Genomic DNA, 18,924 nt, shown 5'->3' with positions numbered 1-18,924 from the left:
GAAGAGTTATTATATATCAGTGGGTGAAATGAACATGGATTGGATTGAAGTGAAGGCAACAAACATGTGGTGCATGTCGAAAATAGTACTAATCCAAACTTGATCAAGTTAGGATTAATATTACTTTCGACATGCATCACATGTTGCCTTCACTTTAATCTAAGCCATGTTTAGGCATAGCAGTAGCGTTGGTAAACCAAGCACGGAAATAAGAGAGGACACTTCTCTTTGTTAGCTAGCTTACACACCCTAAATTACCCCCTAAACCACCCCCTTTCAGAAAAAAATAAAATCTCAGCTCCTGCCAGCTGCTGACGCGTGGATGCCTATTGGTCCCGGTTGGTTCCACCAACCGGGACTAAAGGCCCTCCTGCCTGGGCTCGCTGCACCGGCCACGTGGAGTCCCATCTGTCCCGGTTTGTGTAAAAAAACCGGGACTAAAGGCCTAGGGAATTAGTAACAACCCTTTAGTCCCGGTTCAAAAACCGGGACAAAATAGGCCTTACGAACCGGGACAATAGGCCCTTTTTCTACTAGTGCACCCATATATATATAAGAAACAAGAGCAAGCTCGGCAACTAATTGGAATGATGGCATGTGCAAATAATTGTGCGGAACAGTCACACGTATATACTAGAAACAAGAGCAAGGCAACTAATTCAAATGGTGACATGTTAATCGTATGGAACTGTCAACCAAAAAGAATGCATTGAACATCGTGCGCACCTCTTCTGCTCCTTGGAGACCGCTTCAATGAACTCAACTAGATCCGCTGCTACCTTCAACCCAGATTTTGGGTCCTTTATACCCCGCAGTATGCCAGAGTAGGCCTTGCATATTCCCTGTCTAAGCTGGATACCGTAATCGACCTTATCCTCGTCAAAAACATTGGCATAATATATTGGGTTAGCAGCTTCTTTCAGCTTTTTCCTAACTGCCTGCAGGTACTTGTCCTCAAAAATCTTGCCGATAGCAAGAGCAATCTCTCCAAAGCATGCCAAAATCTGAGGTTTAAGCTCGGGTTTTGAGAGACCTTTGTAAAGAACACCCATCATATAATCACAGCATGGCAGGATTTCATCTCCCAAGGCATGAAAGATAGTGCCAATCACCTCTAAATAGATTGGGAGAATAGCTTCACTGTAATACTGCAAAAATATTGGCATGTGATCCAGAAACTTTGGACCGACGGCACGAGCGAGAGCACCAATGGCGAGCGCTGCTTTATCACGTGCGGTAGAGCAGTCGCAGGTCAGGACACGGCAAAACTGAAGCAACATAAATGGAGCAGACTCCCTAACCTTGTCCGGGTGGAGTGAATTGCCGAGTTTCTCGATTATGGCGTGCAGTACATCACACAGCAACGCCTGAAAGATTGTGCTTGTTAGTCTTGTCATCTGATGAAATTGCCTTGGCATCAAGCGCGGTGTTTAATCTTCTCATGATACAATGCATTAAAACTATAATAGCTAGTACAGCTTCTAAATCCCATATGTTGCTTACTCTCACAACCTCAATCAATGCTTCATAAGCAGATGCAGATGCTGGAAGCCCGAAAGGGGTTTTCTTATGGAAAACGTTCGCAGCCGGTCGACCGGCTACCTGTTCCGCCGGTCGCTCGCGCACATGTACTGGGCCCATGGGTGCTCAATTCTCGCCACATACCTCATCACGTGTCGCAGTTCCCCTTTTTCTTACGATTTGACCAGGAAGCCGCAACTTCCCCTATCTTCCTCACAAATCACAGCCCTCGCTGCGCACAACGGACACCAATCGCCGATGTAAATCGAGAGGAGGCAGGCGCTGCTGCATGGAGTCCGGGGGGAGGGAGGTGCTGTGTTTTTTGGCCTGCGGTTTTTGCTGGCGAATCTGGTGCTGCGGCTGCGGTGGCCCCCGATGGCAGCTGGCCGGAGCCAAGGGAGAGACGAGCGCGAGGTGTGATGCGGGACGACAACGGCGACTCGAGGTGCCGGAGTGCTACATCCGCGTTGTGCCTGGAGCTAGGACCGGCGCGGCGAGGTGCGGGGGCATGCTGGAACCGGCAAGGCGGAGTGCTACCACCGGCGAAGAGCAGTGCTTCAACCGGATTCGGCGAGAGATGCCATCGGCGGCAATTGTTGCTACAACTAGGTTTTTGTTTTGCTGGAATAGTGGATTTTTTTGCAAGGATGGGGGCTGTTTTTTGCTGGAACCAACTTCAATTTTTGCTGCTGCCATCTATGATTTTGCTACTACCATCCTTCTGATTTTTGCTACCGCCTGTCTTTGATTTTTGCTGAAACGAGTTTCAAATATTTGCTACCACCGCCCTTTGTTTTTGCAGCTACCATATTTGATTTTTGCTACCACCCTTTCTTTTTGATTTTTTGTTGGACTAGTAATAATGTACGTGCAATGCACGTTTATATTAGGTAGGATATTAATTCACCCGCAAAAAATGGTAGGATATTAATTGCACGTTATATTAGGTAAGATATATTTGTTGCACGTTGGTATTTGGTAAGATATAAATTACTTTCGTTGAATGGTAGAATATTAATTACATGGCAGATTTCAAGGGATAGCGTTGAGTCAAAACATGTTTATAACCAATGGCAGTGATGGGTAATTAGAGCGTTAAACGTGTTTGGTGCTCAACATTGGAGCGATTTGAACCGCTAGATAACATGATTTGACGATCGAGATGGTTTGGATCTGCCCATTTGGGTCTTTTTATATTGGTATAGATTCATCCTTTTGCTGGAACCAGCGAAGTATTTTGCTGGGAACAGCAAATTATTCTGCTGGAACTGGCTTCCTCGGTAGCACGGCCCGGGCGGCTGCTTTTCTTCCCTCGTGCGAGATGTGCCAGGGGAGGAACGAAATTGGCAAAAGCTGGAACCGGCGCACAATTTTGCTGGAATCAGCACCCAATTTTGCTGGTACCGGCCACGACGACGACTACAGTAGGAGCAACGAACTAGCGAGGATGTTTCAACCTGCAGGCTTTTTTGCTGGAACCGACAGCGTGTTTTGCTACATGGGGCAGACACACGCGGGGCACGAGCGATGAGACCATCGAGTCAGCGAGGTGCGCCGGCAAGCGGTGACTGCGAGCCGACGAGCGGCGCCATGGAGCCAGAGGCCGCGGGGGAACGACGAGCAAGCAGGGGATGTTCGCAACTGCCATCGCTCGCGAGAAGAGAAGAAACTTGCGCGAGGCAATTCTATGGTCCAGGGCGCGTGCATCGGGCGGCTGCGCGTCGACCGGCCCAAATTTCGGCCGGTCGACCGGTGCCTAGTACTGCCCTTTTCTTATCAAGTTCTGAAACAGAAAGGAGAGCATCGATAACACCACCAAGAAAAGGTGAAAGCTCAGATGAGATTTTCTTTTTTGAATGGTGTAACTCAGATGAGATTGACTCATCATAACCTCGGGCAAGAAAATATATAGCTCCACAGACCTCCTTGAACACTTGTGGAACATCTTTACCACTCTTTCACAACACAGCCATGATGCGAGGGAAGTCTTCATTTGTGAATAATCTCTTATCGAGAGCTGGAGAATGCAGAAGCTCAAACGCCCGCCCAAGAGTGCATGCAGCGGTGCCTCTTGCCTCCATGTGTGGGTCTTCCATCCCGTCCATCAACAAACCGACCACGGGAGCGAGTTTCTCAATAGAGGGCCCTTCAAGGATAACACCTAGTACAGAAATAGCTGTCTTGCGACACCGCCAATCTGCCACTTTGATGTTATCCTCGACAAACTGCATTGCAAGTGGGACAATTGAATCCCTGATAATTCTAGCGACAAGGCCTAGGCATGTCTTATGTGGGAGTAATGGGCCACGGGTCGGCTAACCCGAGACCAAGAATCTTTCAAGACATCGGGGCTGGCTGCGCCCCTTAAGGCGTCAAGACGAGGTGCCGCCTTCTGATGGCAGGCTGGAGGAATAGCCGGCTGCCCGTAGACGGCCGAGTTCCAGAAGCCGGCATCATGACAAGCCGACTACTGATGGGCGGCTTCCAGAGAAGCCGGCCCCTAGCAGTCGGCCCGTGGCGCCCACGAAGCCTGCGCTCTCACCAAGAAAGACAAGACAGGGAGTGGCTACAGTGTAGCCTATCCACCCCCCCGTTCCAAGGATGGGCGTGGCCACAGTGCACCGTACAGGCGGAGATCTCCGCCCGGCGCGGCACTGTTGTCACTCCACCCCTGACGTCACCACAAGCAGGCGGAGCCCTGCTCCCACGACAGCTTGTCGGTACGGCCCAAGAACGACGGGCCCCACCGATCAGCGAGAGCCCGGAAGACGGCTAGAGCCCCACCAGTCGGACCCGAGGGAGGTCGGCCCCCAGCAGTCGGCCCGCCCCTTCCTCGGGGCCCACTCGCCATTAACCAAACGAGACACGGAGTGGCTACAGTAATCGGCCGCCAGGCGGCGGGGCTGTAGCCACGCTCCCCTGACCGAGCCGGCGACATTAGCATCACGACTACAGTGATCAGCAGCCCACAAGACACGCGAGCGGCGGAGGCGGCCTGTCGGCTCAGTACCAGACCAGTTGGCGGGGTCCACCAGTCGGCGGGGCCCAGCAGCCGGCAAAGGGTTCCAAACCTGTTAGAACTAGACCGACCCATAGAGAGAGGAGGGAGCTAGCCTTGCTTTCTTTCACCTCTAGCAAATAGCTCAGGAGCACCATTGTACTCACTAGTGCCTTAGTGATCATGCGGAGGCCCGGCAGAGCAGGACTAGGGGTGTTATCTCCTAGGAGAGCCCCGAACCTGGGTAAAGTGTGCCGGCGTTCGTGTCTACGCCTTATCCCGCTTCCAGGCACCGGCGACGTTCTACTCGCTCCCACCATGATAAGCCATCCATTGGCATATGTCGCACCCAACCCCCGACATTTGGCGCCCACCGTGGGGCGAGGTGCACCGTCGTCCGGAGACCTGTCCTGGACGGGAACCTTTTTCTCCCTGGCGAGCGCAGCCAGCCCGGCACGCCAGACGGAGTCTGCGCTGACGCGCTGCATGGCGCGGAGGTCGCCTACGCGGCGAGCTGCCTCGCCGATCTTGTTGGCGAGGTTCGCCTCTCCGACGAGCCCGCGTCCGATGCGGGCACCGATGGCCCCGAGAGCCGCCTCGTCAGCCTCCTCGATCAGCTCCACGTCGCCAGCGAGCCCGCTGTAGACTTGGAATCTGTTGGCTCCACCGACCCGATGCTTGTTGATTCCGACACTGCGTCGCTTGACGCGTTCCCCACCAACGTGGTGGTCTACGACGAGCCTCTTCCTCGCGCGGAGAGCAGCGGAAGCGCCGTCACGAAGGTGCTTGTCATCGGCCACGGCGAGCACTCCGGCGGAGGTGCTCATGACCCGCTCGATGCGGCACTGCAAGTCCTGACGACGCCCATTCCAGAAGACGCCGATGCCGAGATGCTGGAAGCACGCCGCGCCCAGCTAGTCGAGAGCGCCAAGAAGCTGGCCAACATGAGACGCCTGTCGGAGGCCTACCAGCGCGAGATGGACCGCACTGTGGGTGGCACACCGGCTCCTGGTGGACCTAGCCGCATCGGCACGGTCCAGCAACGCGGCGCGGCCATCGCCAGCCTATTCGGGGCAGATCGCCCTGTCTACGCCACGCCCGTGGAAAACATACGAGCTGCCCAGGCGGCAGCAGAAGAGCTGGACAAGTTTGAGGGCGAAGAGCGTCGCCAGATGGCGGAGCGCGTCCAGCGACTCCTCGACGCGGCTGCTGAGCAGCACGAGGCCGGCTGCCGTACTGAGGCTCCCAACCGGCGGAATGACGATCCGTCTCCCTGCCTAGATCAAGGCGCGACATCCCGGACGCCCACTGGTGGCGTCTGCGGAAGAAGAGACAAGGAGCCGGCTGCCAGCCGCAGCCGGACTTGCCTCACCATCGAGCGCGACCAAGATGGCCGCCCAAGAGCAGTAGAATGACAGGATGAATGTCCGCCTCCTCCCCCTCGCAGGGAAAGGCGTGTCTCCCCGCCGCCTGTCGAACACCCGACAATCGGTGACCGCCTTGGCCGCCGAGAAGGAGTCGGAGAGAACGATGCCCGCCACCGGATCGACCGTCTCAACCGATCCCTGGCGCTAGAAGAAGATGATGAGCTGGGTCCGCCTTGTTTTGGACCCCGCATTCGAGTTGAGCCCTTCCCCAAAGGGTTCACGCTCACGAGAGATACGCCCAAATACACCGGCTCCGTAAAGCCGGAGGACTGGCTGGTCGACTACTCCACAGCCCTCAGCATCGCAAACGGCAACAAGCGCGTTGCCGTGAAGTACGTTCCGCTCATGCTCCAGGGCACGGCCCGGACATGGCTGAACAGCCTGAAGCCCCACAGCATCAACAGTTAGGTTGACTTCACCGAAGGCTTCATCCGCAACTTCACCAGCACATACAAGCGGCCGCCCAAGCCTCGGCAGCTCTCCTTGTGCGTCCAGGGCCCCAACGAGTCGACTCGTGACTATCTCACGCGCTGGGCCGAGCTCCGCAACTCTTGCGAGGGCGTGCACGAGGTGCAGGCCATCGAGTACTTCACCGCCGGGTGCCGAGAGGGCACCCTTCTCAAGCACAGGCTTCTCTGCGACGAGCCGGGAACCCTCGACGAGCTGCTGAACATAACAGATAAATACGCCACGGCCGACTCCTCCATGAGGGCAGAGATCCAAGTTGATGCATCTGGCAAAGTGGCTCCTCCAGCTCCTCGGGCCCCGGCTGGTGACACCAGTCGGCGTCAGCCACCCAACGACAACAAACGCAAGGCCGCGCAGCCGGCTTCCACAAGCCGGCAGGTGGCGACAGTCGAAGACCAGCAGCCGGAAGGGCAGCCTCCATCCAAGCGCCAGAAGGGCGGCAAGCCCAATCGGCTGCCCCGCTTTCTCGTATGAGCAGACCCTTGACGCGCCCTGCAAGTTCCACAGTGGTGCGAAGCCGTCCAACCACACCACTCAGAAGTTTCATTGGCTCGCCAGGATCGCTAAGGGTGACGGCCTTTTGCCTCCTTCGCCTGCTGGGCAGCCGCCTCCTCCTCCCCCCCCCAGCAGCCTGCGGGTCGACCAGTCGGAGCCATACCAGCTGAGTATCCTGAAGAGCACGGAGCCTATGTCGTGTTCACCAGTGTGGCCGACGATAAGCACAGTAGACGGCAACGACAGCAAGAAGTGAATGCGGTGGCATCAGAGACCCCCGAGTTCATGCATTCCTCCGAGAAGCCCATCAGCTGGAGCAGAGCCAGCCACCCGGAAGTAATGCCCAATCCCGGCTCCTACGCCCTGGTTCTGGATGCCACTTTTGCCATAGATAGGCGAGCTGCTCGCTTTTCCCGAGTTCTGATAGATGGCGGCAGCAGGATCAACATCCTATACAAGGATACCATGGAGAAGTTAGGAATCAAACAAAGGCAGCTTCAGCCCAGCCGGACCATATTCCATGGCATAGTTCCTGGCCTTTCCTGCTCTCCAATCGGCAAGATCCAGATAGACGTCCTCTTTGGAGACAAAGACCACTTCCGTCGAGAGCTAGTCTGGTTTGAGGTGGTGGACCTTGAGAGCCCCTATCATGCACTACTTGGCCGGCCTGCTCTGGCCAAGTTCATGGCGGTCCCCCACTATGCTTACCTCAAGATGAAGATGCCGAGTTCCAAGAGAATTCTGACCATAGCAGGGGATTACAAGAAGTTGTCCGCTTGCGCAGCAGATAGCAGCCGGCTGGCCGAGTCCCTTGTGATCGCGGCCGAGAAGCGGCTCCTTGACCGAGTTGTGGCGATGGCAGGCAAGCAGCCGGAAATGTCACCCAACCCCAAGGAGTCGGAAGCCGAGGGCTCGTTCAAGCCGGCCAAAGAGACAAAGAAGATACCCTTGGGCTCGGAGCACCTGGAGAGGTACGCTGTCATAGGTGCAAACCTTGACAGCAAATAGGAAGGCGAGCTCATCGATTTCCTCCGTGAGAATCGGGACATCTTTGCATGGTCACCTAAGGACATGCCGGGTGTTCAAACGGATTTCGCCGAGCACAAGTTACATGTCCGGTCCGATGCCAAGCCAGTCAGGCAGCCCTTGCGCCGCCTGTCAGAAGAGAAGAGAAGAGTCATTGGAGAAGAGATAGCCCGGCTGCTGGCAGCCGGCTTCATCATGGAAGTGTTCTTTCTAGAGTGGCTGGCCAACCTAGTCCTCGTGCTTAAGAAAAACAAGCAGTGGCACATGCGTATTGATTACACCGGCATCAACAAAGCCAGCCCCAAAGACCCATTTGCTTTGCCGAGAATTGACCAAGTGATAGACTCCACAGCCGGATGCGAGCTGTTGAGTTTTTTGGACGCATACTCAGGGTATCAGCAGATCAAGCTGAACCCGGCCGACAGGCTGAAGACCGCCTTCATCACACCATTTGGAGCCTTCTGCTACTTGACCATGACGTTTGGCTTAAGGAATACCGATGCCACGTTTCAACTTTGCATGCAGAAGTGCCTCCTCAAGCAACTCGGCGGGAACGCCCACGTTTATGTGGACGATGTTGTGGTGAAGACGGAGAAGCGTGGAACACTGCTAGAAGACCTCAAGGAGACTTTTGAGAACTTGCACTGATTTCAAATTAAGCTCAACCCGGAGAAATGCGTCTTTGGAGTACCAGCCGGCCAGCTTCTTGGCTTCCTGGTCTCAGAGCGCGGCATAGAGTGCAACCCTGTGAAGATCAAGGCCATCGAGAGGATGGAAGTGCCCACCCGACTGCTCGACGTACAAAAGTTCACCGGCTGTTTGCCGTCCATCAGCCGTTTCATCAGTCGGCTGGGAGAGAAGGCCCTTCCCCTGTACCAGCTCATAAAGAAGACCACTTTTTTCGAGTGGAACGACAAGGCTGATGAAGCTTTTCTCCAACTCAAGAAGATGTTGACTACTCCACCTGTCCCGGCGGCTCCGACCCCTAATGAGCCCATGCTCCTCTACATCGCCGCCACCAGCCGGGTGGTCAGCACAGTCATAGTGGTAGAACGCAAGGAGGAAGGCAAGGCACTACCAGTCCAGAGACCGGTGTATTACCTGAGTGAAGTGCTGTCAGCCTCCAAGCAAAACTACCCCCACTATCAGAAGATGTGCTACGGCGTGCACTTTGCCGCCAAGAAATTGAAGCCGTATTTTCAAGAGCACCCAATCACTGTTGTCTGCACTGCTCCGCTTGCCGAGATCATTGGAAGCCGGGATGCCTCAGGACAAGTGGCTAAATGGGCCATAGCGTTGGCCCCCTACACCATCTACTACCAGCCCCGCACCGCCATCAAGTCACAAGCACTGGCCGACTTCTTCGTCGACTGGGCCGAGACCGAGTACCTGCCGCCAGCGCCGGACTCCACCCATTGGCGGATGCACTTTGATGGTTCCAAGATGCGCACCGATTTAGGAGTCGGCATCGTCCTCACCTCTCCCAAAGGCGACAAGCTCAGATATGTGCTGCAAATTCACTTTGCTGCCTCCAACAACGTCGGTGAATACGAGGCACTCATTCACGGGCTCCGGCTTGCCAAAGAACTCGGCATTCGCCGGATCCTGTGCTATGGTGACTCTAATTTGGTGGTCCAGCAGTCGTCGGGCGACTGGGACGCCAAAGATGCAAACATGGAGAGCTACCGCTTCCTCGTACAACAACTCAGTGGATACTTTGAAGGGTGCGAATTTCTCCATGTGCCAAGGAATGACAATGAGCAAGTAGATGCCTTGGCATGAATCGGATCCACCCGTCAAGCAATAGCAACCGGCGTCGCCCTACAACGCCTCCTCAAGCCATTTGTCAAGCCATCGCCAGAGTCGGATTCCATCTTTGTGCCGGCTCCTCCTGAAGCAGCCGGATCCGACTTGAGGACCCCAGCAGCCGGCACGAGGAATCCGGCAGGCGACCCGGGGACTGCAACAGCCGCACCCGGCCCGGGTACTTCAGAACCCGGCTCGGGGACCGCAGCAGTCGGCCCGGGGAGTTCATCGACTCAGCAAGCGGCAGCCGACTCCAACCCGCCGCCTCCCGGCCGAACCGCCCTCGTCCAAGTTGCAGTCCTAGCAGTCGAAGAAATTGCAGCACCATCATGGGCCCAGCCCATCCTCAACTTCTTGGTAAACAAAGAGTTGCCGACTGATGAGATCTCGGCCCGGCAAGTGCAACGCCGGGCAGCTGCATACACCATAGTCAATAGAGAGCTTGTAAGGCGCAGTGTCACTGGTGTCTACCAGCGCTGCGTGGAGCCGGAGCAAGGCCAAGCAATCCTCAAAGACATCCATCAAGGCGAGTGTGGTCACCACGCGGCTTCAAGAGCACTTGTCGCCAAAGCTTTCCGCCATGGTTTTTTCTGGCCGACTGCTCTAGAAGACGCCAAAGACTTGGTCCATAAATGCAAAGGGTGCCAGAAGTTCCGCTCCAAGCCACATCAGCCGGCTTCCACACTCAAGACTATCCCTGGACATGGTGGGACCATTCAAGACTGCACGAGGCGGCATGACTCATCTGCTTGTCGCGGTGGACAAGTTAACCAAGTGGATAGAAGCAAAACCAATCAAGAAGCTGAATGGTCCGACTGCTGTGACTTTCATCTCCGACATCACCGTCCGGTATGGCATACCGCACAGCATCATCACCGACAATGGCACAAACTTTGCCAAAGGCGCCTTGGCCCGTTTCTGCGTGACGCAGGGCATCCGACTGGACTTAGCGTCTGTTGCCCATCCGCAGTCAAACGGCCAGGTGGAGCAAGCAAACGGCCTCATTTTGTCCGGCATCAAGCCCCGACTGGTCGAGACTCTGGAGCGTTCGGTCGGCTGCTGGCTCGACGAGCTGCCAGCCGTCCTCTGGAGCCTGCGCACAACTCCGAACAAGTCAACTGGCTTCACGCCTTTCTTCCTCGTCTACGGTACCGAAGCCGTCATCCCGACGGACATAGAATTCGACTCTCCTCGAGTCACCATGTACACCGAAGAGGAGGCAGAAGAAGCGCGTCAAGACGGTGTCAATCTGCTGGAAGAGGGCCGGCTGTTGGCACTCAGCCGGTCCAGCATCTACCAGCAGAGCCTGCGCCGGTACTACAACCGGAAGGTCAAGCCGAGATCTTTCCAAGAGGGAGACCTTGTGCTCCGGCTGATCCAGCGAACAGCCGGCCAGCACAAGCTCTCAGCGCCTTGGGAAGGCTCCTTCATCATCAGCAAGGTGTTGGGCAACGACTCCTACTACCTGGTCGACGCTCAGAAGCCTCGAGCGCGCAAGAGGGACGACTCCGGCAAGGAGACGGAGCGGCCATGGAATGCAAATCTCCTCCGAAGATTTTACACTTGATGCAGTATGTACCATGCTACCTTTTGTATTAAAGTACGAAGACTCCGGGTCCCCCGAGAAGAGCTCGGGGACTGCCCTCTTTTATCTATATGATAAGAATTATGCCTATGAATGCGTCATTATCTTTATGTCGCTTGGCACCGGGTCCGACTAGTCGGCCCGGGGAATCGCTGAGGGAGTCCTGGATTAGGGGGTCCTCGGACAGCCGGACTGTATCCTTTGGCTGGACTATTGGACTATGAAGATACAAGATTGAAGACATCGTCCTGTGTCCGGATGGGACTCTCCTTGGCGTGGAAGGCAAGCTTGGCCATATGGATATGTAGATCTCCTCCCTTGTAACCGACTCTGTGTAACCCTAGCCCCCTCCGGTGTCTATATAAACCGGAGGGTTTAGTCCGTAGGACAAGAACAATCAGACCATAGGCTAGCTTCTAGGGTTTAGCCTCTATGATCTCGTGGTAGATCAACTCTTGTAATACTCATATCATCAAGATCAATCAAGCAGGAAGTAGGGTATTACCTCCATCGAGAGGGCCCGAACCTGGGTAAACATCATGTCCCCCGCCTCTTGTTACCGTCCGCCTTAGACGCACAATTCGGGACCCCTACCCGAGATCCGCCGATTTTGACACCGACATTGGTGCTTTCATTGAGAGTTCCACTTTTCCGTCACCGTACGGCTAGATGACTCCTTCGATCAGCGGCAACGACGCGATCCAGGGTGAGGCTTTCCTCCCCGGACAGATCTTCGTATTCGGCGGCTTCGTACTGCGGGCCAACTCGCTTGGCCATCTGGAGCAGATCGAGAGCTACGCCCCTGGCCATCAGGTCAGGTTTGGAAACTTGAACTATACCGCCGACATCCGGGAAGACTTGATCTTCGATGGATTCGAACCCATGTCAGGTGCGCCGCACAATCACGACGAGCATGACTTAGCTCTGTCGTCGGACAGTGTTCGGGAGATCACCCCTGCAACTACTCCGGCCCTCAATCCGGAACAGATTGTGCCATCCAAGGACGGGTGGATGGACCCCGCCTTGGAGGCCGCACACTCAGTGGCGATAGAGCCGAATACTGACTTCACCTCCTGCGAGACCCGTGTTGCCGAACTGTTGGATTCGCCCCCGGCCATGGGCTCCGAGCCGCCTGCGTCCGTGCCTATCGAATCCGATTGGGCACCGATCATGGAGTTTACCTCCGCGTATATCTTCCAGCACTCGCCCTTTGCCAACGTACTAAACTCGTTGAGGTCTCTCTCCCTGTCAGGAGACCCTTGGCCGAACTACGTCCGGCTAGAATGGGATGTGGACGACGAAGAAATTTGCTCCCCACCCGCCACCCACTTAGTAGCCACTGTCGACGATTTAACCGACATGCTCGACTTCGGCTCCGAAGACGTCGACGGTATGGACGACGATGCAGGAGACGAACAGGAACCACCGCCCACAGGGCGCTGGACAGCCAATTCATCACACGATGTATATATGGTGGATACACCCAAAGAAAATAATGATGAGGAACGGAAGGATGCAGCGAAGGATAGCTCCCTCGAGAAGCAACCAAAGCGACGGTGTAGGCGCCGCTCCAAATCCCGCCTCGGCAAAAATAGCGATAACAGCGCAAGAAAAAATAACACCCCGGTCGACTCCAGAGGAAGTGACGACCACATTGACCCAGCGATAGAGCAGGACGAACCAGCGAACAGTGAACATAGTACGGAGCCGCTGTCCGAGCACGTTGACGCCAAGGATAATGCTCATCAAGCTCTCTCCGGAGAGCAAAATAGTCCGGACGACGACGCACACATCATCCCGGAAAGGCACTTGGAACAAGAGAACCTCCGTAGAAGGCTTGTTGCCACCGCGAGGAGTCTGAAGAAGCAGAAGCAAAGGCTTAAGGCCGCGCAGAATACGCTCAACGGTAGATGGAACAAAGTGCTCGACACTGAAGAAAAGTATGGTGGTAGTTGCCACACAAAGAGCTATCCAAAGCGCAAGTTGTTGCCTGAATTCGATGATGAGGCCTTAGAGCCCACACAGACGAAAAATAAAACGGCTGACCTGTCGGATCGACCACCTCGTGGCCGCGACAGGGCGGCTAACGAGGCCGCACATAAGTCAGCACATGATCCACGCGGGGACTTGCATCAAAAGTCCGGCGTGACCAGATCCATCTACGGATCTAGGAAGCGCGCTCCAACGCATAATCAAAACCGAACACTGCAACCGTCAAAATGCAATGACACATCCAAATACAGGGGTGCCACACACCCCCTATGTTTCACCGATGAGGTGCTGTATCACGAATTTCCAGAGGGATTCAAACCCGTGAACATAGAGGCGTATGACGGAACGACGGACCCTGGGGCCTGGATTGATGACTTCATCCTTCATATCCATATGGCTCGCGGAGACGATCTCCACGCCATCAAGTACTTGCCCCTCAAGCTAAAAGGACCAGCTCGGCACTGGCTGAAGAGCCTCCCCGAAAATTCAATCGGAAGTTGGGAGGAGCTTGAGGATGCTTTTAGGGCTAACTTTCAAGGGACCTATGTCCGACCTCCGGATGCAGACGATTTAAGTCATATAATTCAACAGCCCGGAGAGTCAGCCCGAAAGCTTTGGAACAGATTTCTCACTAAGAAGAACCAAATCATCGATTGTCCGGACGCCGAAGCCTTAGCAGCTTTCAAACACAGCGTCCGAGATGAATGGCTCGCCAGACACCTCGGGCAAGAAAAACCAAGGACAATGGAAGCCTTAACAAGCCTTATGACCCGCTTTTGCGCGGGCGAAGACAGCTGGCTCTGGCCAGTTGTAGCACCAGCGACCCAGGCACATCTGAAGTCAGGGATGGTAATGGAAAACCACGACGCAGTAAAAGCAAGCGTCCAAATAACGAAGACAGCCCAGACAACACGGCAGTAAACGCCGGATTTAGGGGCTCTCGACCCGGTCAGCGGAAAAAGCCTTTCAAAGGCAGCAGAGATGGACCGTCCAGCCTAAACAAGATTCTAGACAAATTATGTCAGATTCATGGCACCTCCGAAAAACCTGCAAATCACACCCACAGAGAATGCTGGGTCTTCAAGCAGGCCGGCAAGTTAAACGCCGAACACAAGGGGAGGGAAACACCAAGTGAAGACGAGGATGAGCCTCGTCAGCAAAACACTGGGGGACAGAAAAAGTTCCCACCAGAGGTCAAAACAGTGAACATGATTCATGTGATGAAGAGGAGGAGCAAACACGCACTCCGAGACATATGCGTCGTACAGCCCGTCACCCCTAAGTTCAACCCTTGGTCGGCCTACCCGGTCAGTTTTGATCGTAGGGATCACCCGACTAGTATCCGGCACGGAGGATGAGCTGCCTTGGTGCTAGACCCAATAATCAACGGATACCATCTCACCCAAGTCCTCATGGACGGCGGCAGTAGTCTTAATCTGATATATCAGGACACCGTCCGCAAAATGGGGATAGACCCAACGAGAATTAGCCAATGCAATACTACCTTTAAAGGAGTAATACCAGGCCCATAGGCTCGCTGTACGGGCTCTCTAGTACTAGAGGTAGTATTCGGCTCTCCCGACAAATTCCGAAGTGAAAAGTTAACCTTCGACATCGCTCCATTCCGAAGCGGCTATCAAGCACTACTCGGAAGAACAGCTTTCGCTCGTTTTAATGCAGTACCGCATTACACTTCTCTTAAGCTTAAGATGCCCGGTCCACGTGGTATCATCACAGTTAGCGGAAATGTTGAGCGTTCCTTACGCGCGGAAGAACGTGTGGCGGCTTTAGCAGCTGAACACTAAACGGCCTCTCCAAACAGAATAAACGATCGATCGTCCGACCGCGGACACGACTAGACGAGTCCGGCGCATCACTAGCTGTAACAGCTTAGATAAACCTGAGATTGGGTTGATGGATATACCCCCATAGGCAGTACCAGGGGCTTCCCGCATGTAAAAAGGACTACAGTTCGGCTCGATCTTACCTATCTTGAATTTTAATGGTTTATTGAGAATAACCAATTTTTCGCACGACAACTTTCACCTAAGTTCTTCTCTTTTACAGATGATAATCGTGCTACACCCTTCCAGGATACGGCACAACGGAGACACAGGCGCATACGTGCAGCAAGGCCCCACTCAAAGGTTTCTTTTTAGATTAAGACCCTGTGTAAACCTTTTTTACTGTCTCTTGTTGCTTCACATCCTCCGGATACTCAGCATAACCGATACGGATGCTGACGTTATTGGCATTTCGCCACATCAGAATGATGCACGTACCTGGACACTCAGGGTTCATTATCAAGGGCGTTACTTAGCCTGGTATATGTTGTAAAGACCGAATACCTTAGGGAGTGTTCGGCGTCGCGAGTTTGGCCTTATATGCATCAGCTCCAAATCATGTCTTTGGTCAAATGTTGGGTTTGCCCGGCTCCCGCGTTTTGCTACCTTACGTTCCGCTCTATCGGCTAAGGTGGCACCGGGAGAACTACTGCGATTGTGCCCTGGTTCATCCGGATGAGCACCTTAGTAGAGAAAGCCGAAAACTGACTGTCATGATAAAGCACGAGACTGGTCAACCACTCGAGGACTCATCGGAATCTTCGGGATTCCTCTGCATTAACGAAGGGCCAGTTTCCCGGTCATGTACGTATGCGCCCCATACTCGGACGAGCGCGGAAGTACCAGGAGCTATATAGTAGCCCCACTGTCAAACTCCTATGGTTAAGTGAAAGTGTTAAAGCAATATAGTCTGATTGCCTCGTTCGCCGTGCTATCACCTCCTTAATGGACCAAGATGTTGGAACAAGTGTGAACACGCGCTTTTGCGAGCACCCCCGCACCATATGCGTGGGGGCTGAAGCCGACGACTGCAAACTTTCAGGTTATATACATATATACATAAACGACCGCACAGGAGGCATAATAATACTTTCAGGAAAAAGTATAAACACAACCTTTATAATTCAAATAGCATTGTTATTACAATCGAGATACATGTCACTCGAACATGACACTCTTTGAGCACTGAGCCTCTATCAAACGAGCTCCCTCCAGGACTTCTTCAAAATAGTGCTCGGCCGAAACCTGGCCTACGGCCGGATTCTGTGTTGCAATCGCGGTGGCCTCCATCTCCGCCCAGTATGTCTTGACACGGGCTAGAGCAATCCGCGCACCCTCTATGCACGCCGACCTCTTTACAGCGTCGATATGCGGCACAGCACCAAGTAATTGTTGCACAAGACCAAAATAACTATTCGGCCTTGGTCCTTCCGGCCAGAGACGATCCACGACAGACCTCATGGCAAGCCCGGACACACTATGGAGCTCGGCCCACTCGGTCATTTGCTCATTTAACAGCAGCGGATGCGCCGGAGCATTGAACTGCGACCAGAACAGCTTTTCCACTTCGTGATCTTTTTGACCTTCGAAAAACTTGGTCGCATCAGCTGTACTTGCTGCCAAATCTAGGTACGCGTCCGCAGAACTCCATAATTGATCCAGAAGGGCATACTTAGGATCTCCGAACTTCGTCCGCAACAAAAAGGGCTTCCCAGCCGCGATATCTCCGGCTTGACGTAGCTCCTCTTTCGCCGCTCTGATTTTAGAGCGGGTTTCCTTGGCTGCTACCATGGCTTTCGCCAGCTCCGCCGTTTTCGTTTGGCTTTCCTTTTCAAGAAGCTCATAGTGGTCGGCGACATCTTTCAACTCCACGGCCATCTTGGCTATTTTCTCTTTGCTCTGGCAATGCGCAGCCTGTTCGGCTCTTAACTCTTCGACCGCCTTTAGGGCGGCCGCATTACTCCTCCTGGCTTGTTCCTTGGCTCGGGCAGGCTCCGCCCGAAGGGTCTCCATGGCTGCAGCTCCATCTGCAATTACAGCATATTATAGATACTAGCATCATGCCCCTCTTCATATATGTTGACCACTGGAGAATACATACCATGTGCCTCGTCAAGCCGCTTGTTTACACGCACGATGTCGGCATCTGCCGCATCAAGTTGCCGCTTCAGTTCGGCAAACTCATTAGTCCGGCTAACCGCCAGACCATCAGCCGCCTGCACATGAAAGTGGCATGATCATTACCTGGGACTACGATCCTCTGTTTGCCGCCTTTTTCGATAGCAGCCAGAGTCTCAGGGGCTACTATCTGCATAGGGCACATCTAGCGTGTGCGGTACCGTCAAAAATATACATATTACTTTGCATACCTCAAAGCCTCTCAGCAGGCTCATAAAAGCTCCAAGCAACCCACTTTCGGTGGATGAAATTCTCTCAAACACAGTACCCATTAGAGTACAATGCGCCTCCGAGATAGCCGCTTGCTCCAGAAGACTCATCAATGCGTCCAGTCTTGCGCCGGACAGTCTCGGACTCTTTTTGTGGCTCTCCTTAGGAGCCGAATCCTCCGGACTTCGGGTGGCCGAAGGGTTACCTTCTAGCCTTGCGGATCAGGAGAAATCCTCGGTCACGACACCTCAGGGTCGTCTGCCTCGCGAGGCGGGGAGGCGTTTCGCTCTCCATCATCTCCGGAAGAAGATCCCCCGAAGACGAACTCTGTCGAGAAGGGCTACGATCCAAACTACAAGACATACGTCTCGGTTATTGTCCTCGGAAATAAAGTAAGATATATTTACTATAAAGTGCCTTTGTTTACTTACAGCTCGGTGGAGGGCTGGCCCCCTTGTGGGCACTGTGCGGTAAGGATGCCCTCCGGGGCAGTGCCCCCTGTCAAAGGTTTATTCCCTCGTTTGGAAACCATTGTTTCCAAGTCGTCAGAGGCGGCCCTCTTCCTTCCTTGGGGACAGGGAATTTTAGATTCTTCTCCCCGTTTGTCCTCCTTCGCGGAGGCACTAATTCCCCCGGTTTGGATGAATAATGAGTGAGGCTCGCTTTCGGCTTCTTCGCTCCTCCCTGATGGCACTTGATAAGGCGCAAGCTCAAGCATCCTGACTAGTACAGGATCCGGTGAGCCTTCGGGAAGGGGGGCCGGACACCTGATCATCTTCGCCTTTTTTATGCAGTCCTGGTCAAAAGGAGACTTTTCAGAATGGTGTTGTGATAAATTAAAAGACAACGTGTTCGGCCGCGGAATTACTCACTTGGGTGTCTGGACGATTGGAGCTCAGACCCGCATCCTCGGTGGTGTCCGGACACTCTATTTGTGATCCGAAGAACAATCTGTACATCTCTTCGAGCGTCACGCCGAAGAAGTGTTGAATAGTTCGCGGTCCTTCCGGGCTGAACTCCAACATACGGAGAGGTCGACGTTTGCAAGGCAGGATTCGATGAACTAGCATGACCTGCATTACCTTGACAAGGCTGACATCTCTCTCGAGGAGATCTCCGAGGCCGCGCAGGCAGTGCGAGAGGAAGACGACCCGCTCGCCCTCCTCCGGCGCCGGCGAGATCTCCCTCTTCGGCGCGAGGCGGACCTTCACGTAATCATTGCTGGGCAGTCGCCGCGTCTGGCGGAGGAAATCGATATGGTCGTCGTGAACTTCGGAGCCGTCCCATGCTCCGGAGCGCGCCATGGGGGGCGTGGGATTGGAGGATGAGCTCATCGGAGACGAACCACCGTAGCGCTCAGCGTGGCTTGGAGGC

At 54.2% G+C, this 18,924-nt stretch overlaps 1 pseudogene; it reads right to left on the bottom strand.

Moving 5' to 3' along the window:
• The window catches only part of LOC109762761 (importin subunit beta-1-like), an 89,613-nt pseudogene that overhangs the window by 67,860 nt on the left and 2,829 nt on the right, over positions 1-18,924 (bottom strand).

Source organism: Aegilops tauschii, chromosome 5 (assembly GCF_002575655.3).
Source record: "Aegilops tauschii subsp. strangulata cultivar AL8/78 chromosome 5, Aet v6.0, whole genome shotgun sequence".
NCBI lineage: Eukaryota > Viridiplantae > Streptophyta > Magnoliopsida > Poales > Poaceae > Aegilops > Aegilops tauschii.
Note: the sequence above shows the minus strand (reverse complement) of the source record. Positions and strands in the feature narration are given on the sequence as shown.